The 14,906-nt window shown below is 44.7% G+C and overlaps 1 protein-coding gene across 1 annotated transcript in view; it reads left to right on the top strand.

Moving 5' to 3' along the window:
• TNR (tenascin R) overlaps positions 1-14,906 on the top strand; it is a 463,187-nt gene that overhangs the window by 402,258 nt on the left and 46,023 nt on the right. The window lies entirely within an intron of this gene.

The raw sequence follows: 14,906 nt of genomic DNA, 5'->3' as shown, positions 1-14,906 counted from the left end.
ACTGTTTATCCTGTGTGTTGGCTTCTCGCAAAAGCATTTGTCATCTCAGTAGACAAGGGATCCATAGCAAAGAGTGCGGAGAGTAAACAAGGGCAGGATAATCAAAGCTGTTTTCCTCCTGAACTGAAATCCCAGACCGCCTTGCCAAATGAGGCTAGTTAAAGTAAATATAATAAATGCTTTTTCCAGACAGACTCACTTCTGAAAACACAGCAAGGAGATGGAAAGATATGCTGACCAAGCAGGTTAATGGGGGTGAATTAAACATAGCAGGAACAGACCAGCTGGCGTAGGGCCTTTCCAGAGAGCTGGAGACATTCACAAAAATTAAGCTAAACAAAAAAACCTGCAATGATACAAGAGGGAACTGGTTCTAGGCACAGTGTATCCCTGCCCAGAGCCGCAGGCTGCTTTGGCAATTAGCAGTTTTACAAAGATGATGGCTTGATGTTCGGATGGAGGATACACTATAAAATCATGGGATATAGAGAAGAACTCACTCATATCCTAGTTATTATTTCCCATTACCGGAAACAAAGAAGATTCTACATTCATTGGTCATCTGTTATTCCAGGCACCTTCACATAGTTTTAGCTTATTTCATCTTCACAACAACAAGACTCATGAGGGACATGAGAACGAAAATATTGCCTGCCGTATCAGTCAACTAAGGTGCCACAGCCATCAGCCATCACATTACAGCCACCCCAGTCATTGCCCCCATTTTACAGATAAGGAAACTGAGGCAGGGAGTTTGGAAACTTGCCCGTGTTCCCAAAACTAGCAAGGGAACCATGAAAGGCAGTTGTGAAGCCTAGTCAAAAGCTCCCATCCATTTTCATGGCTGCTCTTACTAAAGAAGCAAGAGTGAAGGAAGGGTCAAAATTTAAATGTTGCAGACTTCCAAGGAATGGGAAGATTATTATCAAGGAGTGAGCACAGAGATGTTGGCTTTTTATTTGAGTTGGGCTTATGAAATAAAATTATAAATATATATTACATATAATTATCCCAGGGAGCTCACTGCTGGGAAGATTTATAAAAGCAAATAGCCTTATGTGATTTAAAAAGGGATTATAGGCATGTAAGGAAATCAAGTATGTCTGTACTTGCTGAGATGCCGATTACAAGGATCACTGGCGCTCTTACTGTGGTGTCTGGGGAAAGAGGAGGAAGGACCCTGCTGGAGGCAAGGCCAAAAGAGGGAGAAGTTTGATCCCAGCTCTTAATAGTTGTGTTTTCTCCCTCACTGTCCTACCTGGATGCTAAAAATGAGAGTTTTTCAGCTCCTAAGACTTGTTTTGGGATTTTGTTGTTGTTGTTGTTGTTCAGTTTGTTTGTTTTTGGTTCCCAGCAAGTTATTTGCTTGTATATATAAAACAGGACTCTGAACTCAGTGGGAAGGACAATTCCAGGCTCATCTGAAGCAATTCCTCCCTGGCCAGAAAGTGCAGGACTAGAAATTTCAGCTCTGCACATCCCCACCCTCCCTATCCCTTAGCCAAAAATAACTGCAACCCTAACAGAAGGTACCATCTCTCCTGCCCCATTTTATTTGAGTGCTCAGTTCCTTGGGACACGTTAAGAGCTGAGACTCTAATCTCTGTGTGTGTGTTAGTCACACAGTCATATCCAACTCTTTGCAACCCCATGGATTGTAGCCCACCAGGCTCCTCTGTCCATGGGATTCTCCAGCCAAGAATACTGGAGTGGATAACCATTCCCTTCTCCAGGGGATCTTCCCAACCCAGGGATCGAACCCAGGTCTCCTACATTACAGGCAGATTCTTTACCATCTAAGCCACCAGGGAAGTCCTAAGACTCTATATCTAGGCTCAACTACATCCTATGTGGTTTGAAGCCATTGACATGACCTTTCTAAGCCTCTGTTTCATCATATGTAAAAGAGGAATGTTGCCACCTGCCTCATAGCATTTGATGGGGCTTTAATGAGATCATGAACTTAATGAGTTTAAGGCCGTTCTTCTAATATAGCAAAGTACTCAATACTCAGATGATGACAATGATGATGATGAATAAGGAGGCAGAGGAGGAGGTCTAGAGCTAAGAGATGGTTTGGAATGACACCCTGTATAAGTAAGGCACAGAGCAGATTCCCAGCTTCTCAAAGTGGGGTGTGTGGGGGGGACCTGTGGCTATGGCATCACCTTGGGAGGTGTCAGAGTCCTCTCCACCTAGATCCACAGAATCAGAGTCTGCATTTTAAAAGCTCCTTGGGGATCTGTGTGCACATTAATGCAAGAAGCACCAGTTTGAGCATGGCTTCTTCTTTTTAAGATTACCAAGTTTTCATCACTGCCTTTTTATTTTTTATTAATTTTTATTGGAGTATAATTGCTTTACAATGTTGTGTTAGTTTCTACTGTATAGCAAAGTAAACCAGCTTTATGGAAAGGAATGGATAAAGAATATGTGGTGCATATAAAAATGGAATATTACTCAGCCATAAAAAGGAATACCTAGAGTGTGGGTTTTTAAATCGCCCACTCAGGCTTGAGACCAACTTCATTGATGTGTGTCTGGCAAATTGCTTCAATTTCTGTTTCTGCTTCCTGGCCCAAAGAACATCAGGTCTACCTCACAGGTTGTTTTGAGGATTCAGTGAAATCGTATTTATTTCTGTATCTGAGCATTGGTACATAATAAACATTCAGCAGCTATTTAGCCTTCTATCATTTTTAATCCCGACAAAGCTCAGCCTGGGTCCCTTGCAACCTGGCCTCTCCCAAGCACAAGTTCACACGCCCTTTATTCTCAGAGTTAGGTGACTCCAAATCCCTCAAGTTCTATGGCATCTGTACTGGATACTCTTTGCAGAAGCCCTTATCTCTGCAGCCACCACCTAACCCTTTACTGTGGAACATAGCCTTCCTGACTCCGGGGCTCAGTCACACAGAGAGCTCACAGCACCTCCCCACCCCACCTCCCCCATCATATACCTCCCCCTTTGCAATGCAGAGGCCAGGCTGGGGCACAGAATACCAAACCTTTCTTCTTTCTAGGCAATACCCAGCAACTTCCCTCTGGAGTAAGAATTTGTTTCTCAACAACAGACTCCATGTCTACAATGATTTTTCTCTCTGCCATGGTAGCTTCTGTGTCTTTAACGATGTCTTTTTCTGTAGGATCAGCCTCTCAGCCTGGGGGGCTTCCCAGTGATTAAAAAATCCCGCCTGCCAATGCAGGAGACATAAGAAATAGGGGTTCAATCCCTGGGTTGGGAAGATCCCCTAGAGGAGGGCATGGCAACCCACTCTAGTATTCTTGCCTAGAGAATCCCATGGACAGAGAAGCCTGGCAGGCTACAGTCCATGGGGTCGAACACAACTGAAGCTATGTCTGCTAGGCCTGTGTTCCATACCTTGAGTCCCAAAGGGGTCCCTGAGTGTTATATACCTTTACAGACTCACCACTCCCTGACTTCCCTCTAGGTTATTGGCAGCATGTAGCAGGGACTAGCACCACCACTGTTTTCTGAATAGCAGTGACAAACCATAAACTATACAGAAAACTCCTAGAGGAAGGAGAGTGGGAGGAAGTGGGGGTAGGGGAAGGAAGGAGATCCTCATTCTTAGACTGGACTTTGGTTAAAAAAACAACAACAATAAAACCCTGCCTGAGATTGATGCAGATTATAAACACTGCTCTGGCCTGTGTCTGAGGGGACTCTACCACCCTGCCCTCTGAAGAGCCTGTGGCTGCAGTGTTCTGTGAACAGGGGCAGGGGGTGTCTTCAGCCATGAAGTGTCTTGCCTGGTCCCCCCTCAGGAAGAGGAGCCCACACTTGAGGACCCCTGTGGTCAGGAGAAGGGCAAAAGGAGCTGGCCTGTAGGGCTATGTGAGCCCTGGGCTGTAACCCAGCTCCGGGGCCCTGGCTATCACCTTGTCTCCATGGGGCAGCCCTTGAACACCTCTTGATGACACCTCCTCACCAGCTGCCTCTGCTGGTGGCGACCACCTGGATCTCCAGTCCACAAGCTGCTAATCAGAAAAATCATTCACAGGGTTAGGAAACCCAGGGGCTTGGAGATTCCTACAGACCTCGTGGTGTAACACGGGACCGCAAGAAAACAAAGACCTGCAGCCAGCCACACACGACACCCACACACACACACACACAAGTGCAAGGCCAATGTCTACAAGCATGCCCCAGTCAGGCCCTGCGAGTTGCCGCCCTCCAGGCTTCTGGTTGCTGGGGAAAGGAAAGCGAGGCCTCGACCAAAGCCCGCTTTGTTTCCTCGGGGCCCCAGTGGAGGTCTCGTGGTGAGAAGATGGGCTCCTAGAGGTGCTTGTCCACAGGAGGACTTTCCACGGAGAAACCCGAGACCCCCTTAAAGGGGCCCAGCTGGCAAATCGGTGCCGATGGAGGCACTTGATGTTCTCTTCATCCTGTCCGCACTCCCTGACATGCCAGGGCACAAACCCCAGACCCAGCGCCAGACCTTCAACACCCTGCAGGCTCTTCTGAGGAGGAGGAGCCGGGCAATGGGCCTGGGGCCGGGGCCAGATGGTGCTCAACCTGCTTTGGGCGAAGTCACAGTGACCCCAAGTGGTCACTTTGGTAAGGCACCCTCTGAGCATGGCACACCTCCCAGGGGCTGCAGGGACCCAAACAGAAGAGAGGACAGAAAGAGCAGAGGCTTCCACACCGTCCTCCTCACAGCTGGCATCTACGGGCCTCTGCTCCCTTATTTGCACTAAAGGGCTGATACAAGGGGACCAGGAGTCAAGCCAGGTGGGAATTTTTCTGTTTCTGCTTTGACTTCTTCATCAAGGAATGCTTGTTGACATTAAAGACCCAGAGGTGGGATGTTCCTGTAGGACAGGGGGTGATGACCCATGTTCCTCATTAATCCCACTGGCAATGAAAAAGCTGTATATGAGAACAGTCCTTGGTGATGATTTTCTGCTTTAAATATATGTTTGTAGGACCAGTCCCTTCCTTAAAGTCAGCATGGAGTCTTCTCTTGATGCTTGAACATCATCCACACCCCCAAACCAGGGAGGTGTCGTCCAAAGCCCTTCTCGTTCGGGAACCCTGGAGAAGCATCTACCATTCCCCTCAACAGGATCAGAAGGGGAAAACCTGAGAGGTTGGACCCAGAACATCAGAAAGTAGATTGTTGCCTACCTGGCATGATTTCAGGAGTTCCCAGAAGATCCTCTGTCTCCATGAAACCATCTATCAAATTCCCTGCTGGAGATTTCCCTGTGAGAAGCCCTATACTGGGTCCCTGGTTTTCATGAATTCTTTTACCAGATACACGTTTGCCTATGTTATTCCCTCAGCCTGCATTGCCCTTTCCCCAACCAAATATCCCCTGATCGTTCAAACTCAGCTCAGATATTCTCTCATAGAAGTCTTCCCAACATCACCGTTGTCCCTGCCATGCTGCTTCTATGAATTATACATTTTTTTCACTATACTATATACTGAATTAAAATATAAAAAAAATCAAGTCACTTGACCCAAAGACATAAGAGTGTAGCGAGGAGACCAAAAAAAAAATAACAATAACAACATAATAGCATGGTTGTTAGGAAAACTAAGAAAGTAACTGCAAACTCCCTGGGAACAGGCTCCTGGGTTTTCCCCTCCCTTTAAAGGCAGACATCTTTCTTTTCCTTTAAAGTTTTTGATTTTTAACATTTGTTTATTTTTGACTGTACTGGGTCTTTGTCGCTGTGTGCGGGCTTTCTCTAGTTGCAGTGAGGGAAGCTAATCTCTAGTTGCAGAGCGCAGGCTTCCCACTGTGGTGTCTTCTCTTGTTGCGGAGCACTGGCTGTAGGTGCGTGGACTTAGCTGACCTGGGGCATGTTGGGTCTTCTCGGGTCAGGGATCAAACCCATGTCCCCTGTATTGGCAGGTGGATTCTTAACCACTGGACCACCAGGGAAGTCCAAAGCCAGACATCTTTTAAATGCACTCAGTTCAGTTCAGTCCCTCAGTCATGGCCGACTCTGCGACCTCATGGACTGCAGCATACCAGGCTGCCCTGTCCATCACCAACTCCCAGAGCTCACTCAGACTCATGTCTGTCCAGACAGTCAGTGATGCCATCCAACCACCTCATCCTCTGTCGCCCCCTTCTCCTCCTGCCCCCAATCCCTCCCAGCATCAGGGTCTTTTTCCAATGAGTCAGTTCTTCGAATCAGGTGGCCAAAGTATTGCAGTTTCAGCTTCAGCATCAGTCCTTCCAATGAATATTCAGGAATGATTTTCTTTAGGATGGACTGGTTGGATCTCCTTGCAGTCCAAGGGCTCTCAAGAGTCTTCTCCAGCACCAGAGTTCAAAAGCATCAATTCTTCAGCGCTCAGCTTTCTTTATAGTCCAACTCTCACATCCATACATGACTACTGGAAAAACCATAGCTTTGACTAGATGGACCTTTGTTGGCAGAGTAATGTCTCTGCTTTTTAATATGCTGTCTAGGTTGGTCATAGCTTTTCCTCCAAGGAGCAAGCGTCTTTTAATTTCATGGCTGCAGTCACCATATGAAGTGATTTTGGAGCCAAAAAAAATAAAGTCTCTTACTGTTTCCACTGTTTCCGCATCTATTTGCCATGAACTGATGGGACCAGATGCCATGATCTTAGTTTTCTGAATGTCAAGCTTTAAGCCAACTTTTTCACTCTCCTCTTTCACTTTCATCAAGAGGTTCCTTAGTTCTTCTTCACTTTCTGCTATAAGGGTGGTGTCATCTGCATATATGAGGTTATTGATATTTCATCCGGCAATCTTGATTCCAGCTTGTGCTTTATCCAGTGCAGCACTTCTCGTGATGTACTCTGCATATAAATTAAATAAGTAGGATGACAATATACAGCCTTGTACTCCTTTCCCGATTTGGAACCAGTCTGTTGTTTCACATCCAGTTCTAACTGTTGCTTCTTGACCTACATACAGATTTCTCAGGAGGCAGGTCAGGTGGTCTGGTATTCCCATCTCTCAGAATTTTCCACAGTTTGTTGTGATCCACACAGTCAAAGGCTTTGGCATAGTCAAAAAAGCAGAAATAGATGTTTTTCTGGAACTCTCTTGGTTTTTTTGATGATCCAGGGGATGTTTGCAATTTTATCTCTGATTCCTCTGCCTTTTCTAAATCCAGCTTGAACATCTGGAAGTTCACAGTTCACATACTGTTGAAGCCTGGCTTGGAGAATTTTGAGCATTACTTTGCTAGTGTATGAGATGAGTACAATTGTGTGGTAGTTTGAACATTCTTTGGCACTGCCTTTCTTTGGGATTGGAATGAAAATTGACCTTTTCCAGTCCCATGGCCACTGCTGAGTTTTCCAAATTTGCTGGCATATTGAGTGCAGCACTTTCACAGCATCATCTTTTAGGATTTGAAATAGCTCAACTGGAATTCCATCACCTCCACTAGCTTTGTTCATAGTGATGCTTCAGCCAACCAAACCCTCAACCCCAGTTTGGTAGACTTGAACTTCACAAATATTCTGGAGATGAACCTAGGGATTTAGAGATGGAAAGATTCCATACTTTTTAATGTTCCATGTGAACCTAACAAGCCTGCAGACCCCGGGTGTCTTAGTCATGCTTTTGCTGGCAAGACACAGCAATCTCAGTTTCTTGGGCCTCCTTCTCCCACTACTTTGCTGCCAGCAGCGGGAAGCATGAAGAATAGGCCTCCTAGACAGAGGGAAGTGAGTCATCCTGCCTTTATCACCCGCCCACGGTCCTTGCAGTACAGGTGAGAATCTGCTCATTGAGTTAGTTGGGCTCATTGAGCTCATAATTAGAACTAGTTGCTCTCTAGCTCTAATTAATCTCTTCCTGTTCATCCTGCCCCATCCTACCCACTGGAGAATTCCATATCTCCGCCCCTCAACCTTTCCTAATCTTGGCTAGCTTTCAAGGTTCAATTCAAGTCCCTTCTCTAGAAAGTCTCCTCTGGCTACTCCAGCCCAGCCCATGCTGATTTCATCCCCACTCTGAAATCGTTTTCTCAGTTAGCTTCCCATGGAGTGGTACCAAATCACCTTCAAATTCCAATTTGCTTACTCCATTTCCCTCTCCTAGCCTATAAGACTCGTAGGGACCATGCTGCGATATATCAGAAAGAACAATGAACCTGGATTCCAAACCCTGTTTCATTGTGTATTAGCATTGTGACCTTGGTTTGAGAAATGGACTTCTCCAGTCCTCTGTTTACCCATAAGTAATGCCCTCCTGGCATAATGGAAAACAAGATAACATGTAGGAATCTCTAAGAAACTAGTCAAGCAATAATGGACCTCTTGGCCACCAGGCACTCAAAGTTCTCTTCTGATATTTATCCCTCCTTTATTCCCTCTCTTTCTTTTTTATTATTCTTGTAGATTACCCAGCGCCTGCAGCTCAGTGCTTGGTATATTCTTGTTATTCAGTCACTAAGTCATATCCAACTCTTTAAGACCCCATGGATTGCAGCACACCAGGCTTCTCTGTCCTTCACTATCTCCAGGAATTTGCCTAAACTCATGTCTATTGAGTCAGTGATGCCATCCAACCATCTCATCCTCTGTCCTCCCCTTCTCCTCTCCTTCAATCTTTCCCAGCATCAGGGTCTTTTCCAATGAGTCAGCTCCTTGCATCAGGTGACCAAAGTATTGGAGCTTCAGCTTCAGCATCAATCAGTCCTTCCAATGTATATATGGGTGCTCAATAAGTAATGAATTTCCTTTTCAGTACAGATTTCTTTTTATCTCTTTAAGGACAAGGGTGATTCCATTCAGCTCACCCTTGTATCAAGTACACAACCCTGTGCCCAGCACAAAGGAGACCTTCAGTCATGTTTGTTGAGTGCATGAACTGTGTGCTTTGAGTGTTCAAAGAAGAATGGATATGCAGGAAAAGAGTTGAGAGAAGTGTCATCCTCTGAGTTGAACCAGTGAAGTTCTATAAGGGGTGGAGAGTGGAGGTTTCCCATGGGATGAATTTTCTGAGCTATTGTTAAAAAGGGAGCAAAGCCATTCATATGCTGCTACTTGCAGGAGTTGGACAGAAAGATAAAGGGAGCGTTGATAGAAAGCCATGGGGTCTTTAAAAGTGAGAAATCCCTAGGAGTCTTCCAAGTGCTGATATATAAGTGTCCCCGCTATGCCTTGGGTATGCATTTCCTCTTCCAGCAGAAAGTGTATTTTACCTGCTGGCAAAGAGCAACAATTCACTTGTAGCACAGGAAGAAAGCTGCTGAAAATCAAAGAAAAGCAGCAGGCAGGAACCTATAAGCGAGTCCCACTTCCCTATCCCCTAGACAGAAAGCTGGGAAAGAGAGTACTTTAAATTCTACTCTGTACTTTTCTGGGAGAAGATGATTCTGTTGTAAATTATTGAACATTTCATTTAAGCTTCATAAATAAGAAACTCAGATGAAAACGGTACATGCTGGATCCGTTTGGCAACATATAATTTCTGTCTTCCTCCCTCAATCTGTCACCCTTCATCTACGTCGGAAAATTTGTACTTCATAATAGGCAATTGAAGGTCTCAATCAGTTGTCTGAGAGTAGTGTATGTCCCAAAGGTAATCTAATTTCTCCAGCCAAGTATGTACTTGGGACTTGCCGAACATACTGGTGGAGATAAATATGTGCTTTGAACAGATCTGGGGGCGTTGCAATAGCCCAACTCAATCCGGTGACAGGTACCAGCCCAGCCAGGGGCCAGCTCCTCACTGACACCTGGACTCCCTAAATCCCTGGTTTCATCAGAGCCAGTGGGCTAAGCTTCAGCAAACTGACAACAGGTGTGCGGAGGACCAACCTGTACCTGCCTGGGGCTTACCAAAAAATGACTCAAAATCCTGAAATAGTTCTCTGAGCAAGGGAATAATGCTATGGGCTACTCTTACGATGGGCCAGGTACTGTACTTTCTCTACATTGGCTCACTTAATCCCCAGGACCCTCTGAGATAGACACTATTATTCTTAACCATTCTACAGACAATAAAGCTCAAAGATGTGAAGGAATCAAAGTTACACAAGTATGTTAGGTCAGTGCAAAAGTATTGAAGTTTTGCACTGTTGGACTTTGCCATTCAATATTGGAATACATTCTTAAATAAATGTGGTTATGTTATACATTATTTTAATGCGTATTTCTCACTTTAGGTTTTTCTGCTAATGACTTATTACTTGCTGTGTATTTTATATGTATTTTAGACTATGGAAATTTATGTTGGACAAAAATCAAATTCAAGTGATTTTCTTATTCGAGTTCAAAATGGGTCGTAAAGCAGCAGAGATGACTTCCAACATCAACAGCCCATTTGGCTCAGGAACTGCTAATGAATGTACAGTGCAGTGGTGGTTCAAGAAGTTTTGCAAAAACTAGTATAGCCGCTATGGAGAACAGTGTGGAGATTTCTTTAAAAAACTGGAAATAGAACTGCCATATGACCCAGCAATCCCAGTTCTGGGCATACACGCCGAGGAAACCAGATCTGAAAGAGACACGTGCACCCCAATGTTCATCGCAGCACTGTTTATAATAGCCAGGACATGGAAGCAACCTAGATGCCCATCAGCAGATGACTGGATAAGGAAGCTGTGGTACATATACACCATGGAATATTACTCAGCCATTAAAAAGAATTCATTTGAATCAGTTCTAATGAGATGGATGAAACTGGAGCCCATTATACAGAGTGAAGTAAGCCAGAAAGATAAAGACCATTACAGTATACTAACACATATATATGGAATTTAGAAAGATGGTAATGATAACCCTATATGCAAAACAGAAAAAGAGACACAGATGTACAGAACAGACTTTTGAACTCTGTGGGAGAAGGCGAGGGTGGGATGTTTCGAGAGAACAGCATCAAAACATGTATATTATCTAGGGTGAAACAGATCACCAGCCCAGGTTGGATGCATGAGACAAGTGCTCAGGCCTGGTGCACTGGGAAGACCCAGAGGGATGGGGTGGGGAGGGAAGTGGGAGGGGGTATCGGGATGGGGAACACATGTAAATCCATGGCTGATTCATGTCAATGTATGACAAAAACCACTACAATATTGTAAAGTAATTAGCCTCCAACTAATAAAAATAAATGAAAAAAAAAACTTTTGCAAAGAAGATGAGAGCCTTGAAGATGAGGAGCATAGTGACTGGCCATCAGAAGTTGACAAAAATTGAGAGCAATCATTGAAGCTGACCTCTTACAACTACGTGAGAATTTGCCGGAGAACTCAACGTCGACCATTCTATGGTCGTTCAGCATTTGAAACAAATTGGAAAGGTGAAAAAGTTCAGTAAGTGGATGCCTCATGAGCTGACCAAAAGTTTTTTTTTTTTTTAATGTCATTTGGAAGTGTCATCTTCTCTTATTTTGTGCAACAAGGAACCATTACTTGATCGGATTGTGATGTGTGATGAAAAGTGGATATTATATGACAGCTGACAATGACCATCTAAGTGGTTGGACTAATCAGTTCTAAAGCACTTCCCAAAGCAACTGTTGCACCAACAAAAGGTCATGGTCACTGTTTGGTAGTCTACTGCAGTAGACTATAGTCTACTGCCTGAAGCATGGATTTTATACTACAGGAATAAGCAAGCTTATTTCTCATTGGCAAAATTGTGTTAACTGTAATGGTTCCTATTTTGATTAATAAAGATGTGTTAGAAATGAGTTACAATGATTTAAAATTCACAGTCCAAAACCACCACAATTGCATTTGAACCAGCCTAATAGAAAGTGGCAGAATCTGAATATTAATGTCCAGCAGACCTCAAAGTTCACCTCCACCAGTGTTGACACTTTTTTTAATATTTGTTTATTTTTTATCTATGTTTGACTGTGCCAGGTCTTAGTTGTGGCATGCAGGATCTTTGCTGCTTCACGTGGGATCTTCTGTTGGTGGTGCACAGGCTTCTGTCTAGCTGTGGTGCGTGGGCTCCAGAGTGCGTGGGCTCAGTAGTTGTGACTCACAGGCTTAGTTCCCCATTGGCAGGTGGGATCTTAGTTCCCCAACCAGGGATCAAACCCACATCCCCTGCATTGGAAGGCAATTCTTAACCAATGGACCACTAAGGAAGTCCCAATGTTGACACTTTAGAGATAGAAAGAACCAAAGGTAAGGAAATGACTGGAGCTAGTTTCAGAAGAGGAAAAAAAGGGGGCTGATTCTAATACATTCTGACCTGAGAGCCCAGTCAGTAAGGCCAGGTAGGTTCTGCCTTACCCAGGCTTGGGGGGCTCACTGCACAGGCTGTGCTAAAACCACACTGAGGAGGGAGTGCAGAAGCCTCTGGCTCCCACACAGCTTTCACCTTCCTGAAACCAAGCCCTTGTTAAGGAAGGGGGTTGCTTGATGCATTTCCTGTCAAAATCATCCCTCTTCCCTCAGGGTTCCTGGGAGGTCACAGATGCTCTGGGGAGGGGAGGAACTGAAGGGAAGGGTAAGGCATTCAGTCCTAAAAGCCCTGACCCCTGAGGCCAGAAGCCAAGGGTCATCTCCAGCTGGTCACAGACTTATTCTTTGCCTTGTGTGTGTGCTTAGTCACTCAGTCGTGTCCGACTCTTTTGTGACCCCATGGACTGTAGCCCGCCGGGCTCCTCTGTCCTTGGGGATTCTCCAGGAAAGAATACTGGAGTAGGTTGCCATGGCCTCCTCCAGGGCATCTTCCCAACCCAGGGATTGACCCCAGGTCTCCCACATTGCAGGCAGATTCTTTTCTGCCTGAGCCACCAGGAAAGCCTGAAATGTTTGTGTCCCCGCAAATTTGTGTATTGTAATCCTCATTCCAGTGTGATGATATTAGGAGATGGAGCCTTTGAGAGAAGACTAGGTCATGAGGGTAGAGTCCTCATGAACGGGACCAGTGATCTCATAAAAGAGACCTCAGAGAGTTTTCTTGCTCTCTTGCTGTATGAGGACACAGTGAGAAGATGGTCTGTGAACCAGGAAGTGGAGCTCACCAGACATCAAATCTGCTGGTACTTTGATCTTGAACTTCTCAGCCTCCAGAACTGTGGGAAACACATTTATTGTTTGAGTCACCAGCCCATAGCAGCCTAAGCAGACAAAGACACCATGGGCCAACAGAGATGGAGACTGGAGTGATGCAGCTGGAAACCAAGGCACACCACCAAGGATTCCCAGCAGCTACTGGAAGCTAGGAAGAGCCAAGAAGATTCCCTGTTTAAAGCCTTTGGAAGGAGCATGGGCCTACCAATACCTTGATTTTGGCCCTCTAGACACCAGAACTGGGAGACAATACATTTCTGTAGTTTTAAGCCACCAAATTTGTGATCCTTTGTCATGGCAGCCACTCAGGTCTCCCACATGGCAGGCAGATTCTTTACTGACTGAGCCACCAGGGAAGCCCAAAATGTTTGTGTCCCCCCAAAATTCATCCACTGTAATCCTCATTCCAGTGTGATGATCTTAGGAGATGGAGCTTTTGGGAGATGACTAGGTCATGAGGGAAACTAATGCAGATGGGGAAGACTCCCCATCTCACATTCCTCATAAGGTTGTTGTAATGGTCAAAATACAGTCAGATCACCAGAGCAGTGAGGAACCTAAATGGGAAGGAAATCCAAAAAAGACGGAATATATGTATATGTATACATATAGCTGATTCACTTTGCTGTACATAGAAAGTAACACAACACTGTAAAGCAACTGCATTCCTATAAAAATTTTTTTGTCAAAAAACAGGTAGTTTGAAAAGAACAAGTGTTATTATATAAATGCAGAACAGCATGATCATCAGTCTTGGTTCTAGTTGAGCCTACACAAAGAGATACCCAAAAGGATTCAGACTGACAACAAGGGACTCACAGATGATGATTTGATTTTTTTTACAATTTCAGTCTTAATAAATGAGGGTGAGTTTGATGCTAGTTTGGTGCTAGAATAAAGGTCCCCAAAGATGTCCACGTTATAATCCCTGGAATGTGTGACTATGTCATCTTACACTGACAAAAGGAAGTTATAGATGTAATTAGGTTAAGGATCCTAAGATGAGGAGACTATCCCAGGCTAATCAAGACCAGTGTAATCTCAAGGATCCTTTTTAAAAGGATGCAGAGAGATCAGAGTAGAAGATGGAATCATGGAAGAAGAGCTCAGAGAAAAAAACAGATTTGAAAAAATGTTATACCTCTGACTTTCAAGATGGATTATGAGACCACAAGCCAAGGGATGCAGGCAACCTGTAGAAGCTAGAAATGGTAAAGGAATAAATTCTTTCCTAGAATCTCTAGAAAGAATACTGCCCTGCCAAACTCCTGAACTGTAAAATAATAGATGTATTGTTTTGAGCCACTAGACTGTGGTAATTTGCTACGACATAAATAGGAAATTAATATATCCACTAAACTGGTTAAACTGAAAATGAATGTGGGTAAGGGGATAGGGAGACACCCCCAGATAATTCTAGATATTCTTGGAGATCCCCAGTGATCCTTTGTATTGAACCCTAAAGAATTTCCCTATGTAGTTGGGAAGTTTTTTTCCATTTTCTTCAGCTCCTTAGGGTCCCCCAGAAGTCATCCTCACATTGAAGTGCCCTTGGTAGGGAGCCCACAGCACCAGAGCTACTACATGCCCTTACATTAAAGACCCAACAGCCTTGTGCTCAGCGAGACAGTCCATCCACAGTTGCTCCCCAGAAAGGATGCAGACATCCCCATATGGCCTCAGTCCCTGTCTATAACAGGTGCAGCTTGTTCTTCATCCACAATGTTCAACAAATGCTTTACAAGCTTATGTCCACACAGTCCTCAATTATACACTCCCCCAGTTCACAGTGTAAGCAAGAAATGCCCTTACCAGCTATAGCCAACCTGAGACTCTAAGTGCCCTGAGGAGACTCCAACCGTAGAGCACAAGTCTGAAGGTCACTAGCCAGGACAGCACCACTG

This window comes from Cervus elaphus, chromosome 14 (genome assembly GCF_910594005.1).
Source record: "Cervus elaphus chromosome 14, mCerEla1.1, whole genome shotgun sequence".
NCBI lineage: Eukaryota > Metazoa > Chordata > Mammalia > Artiodactyla > Cervidae > Cervus > Cervus elaphus.
This window is presented reverse-complemented; position numbering and strand designations above follow the sequence as displayed.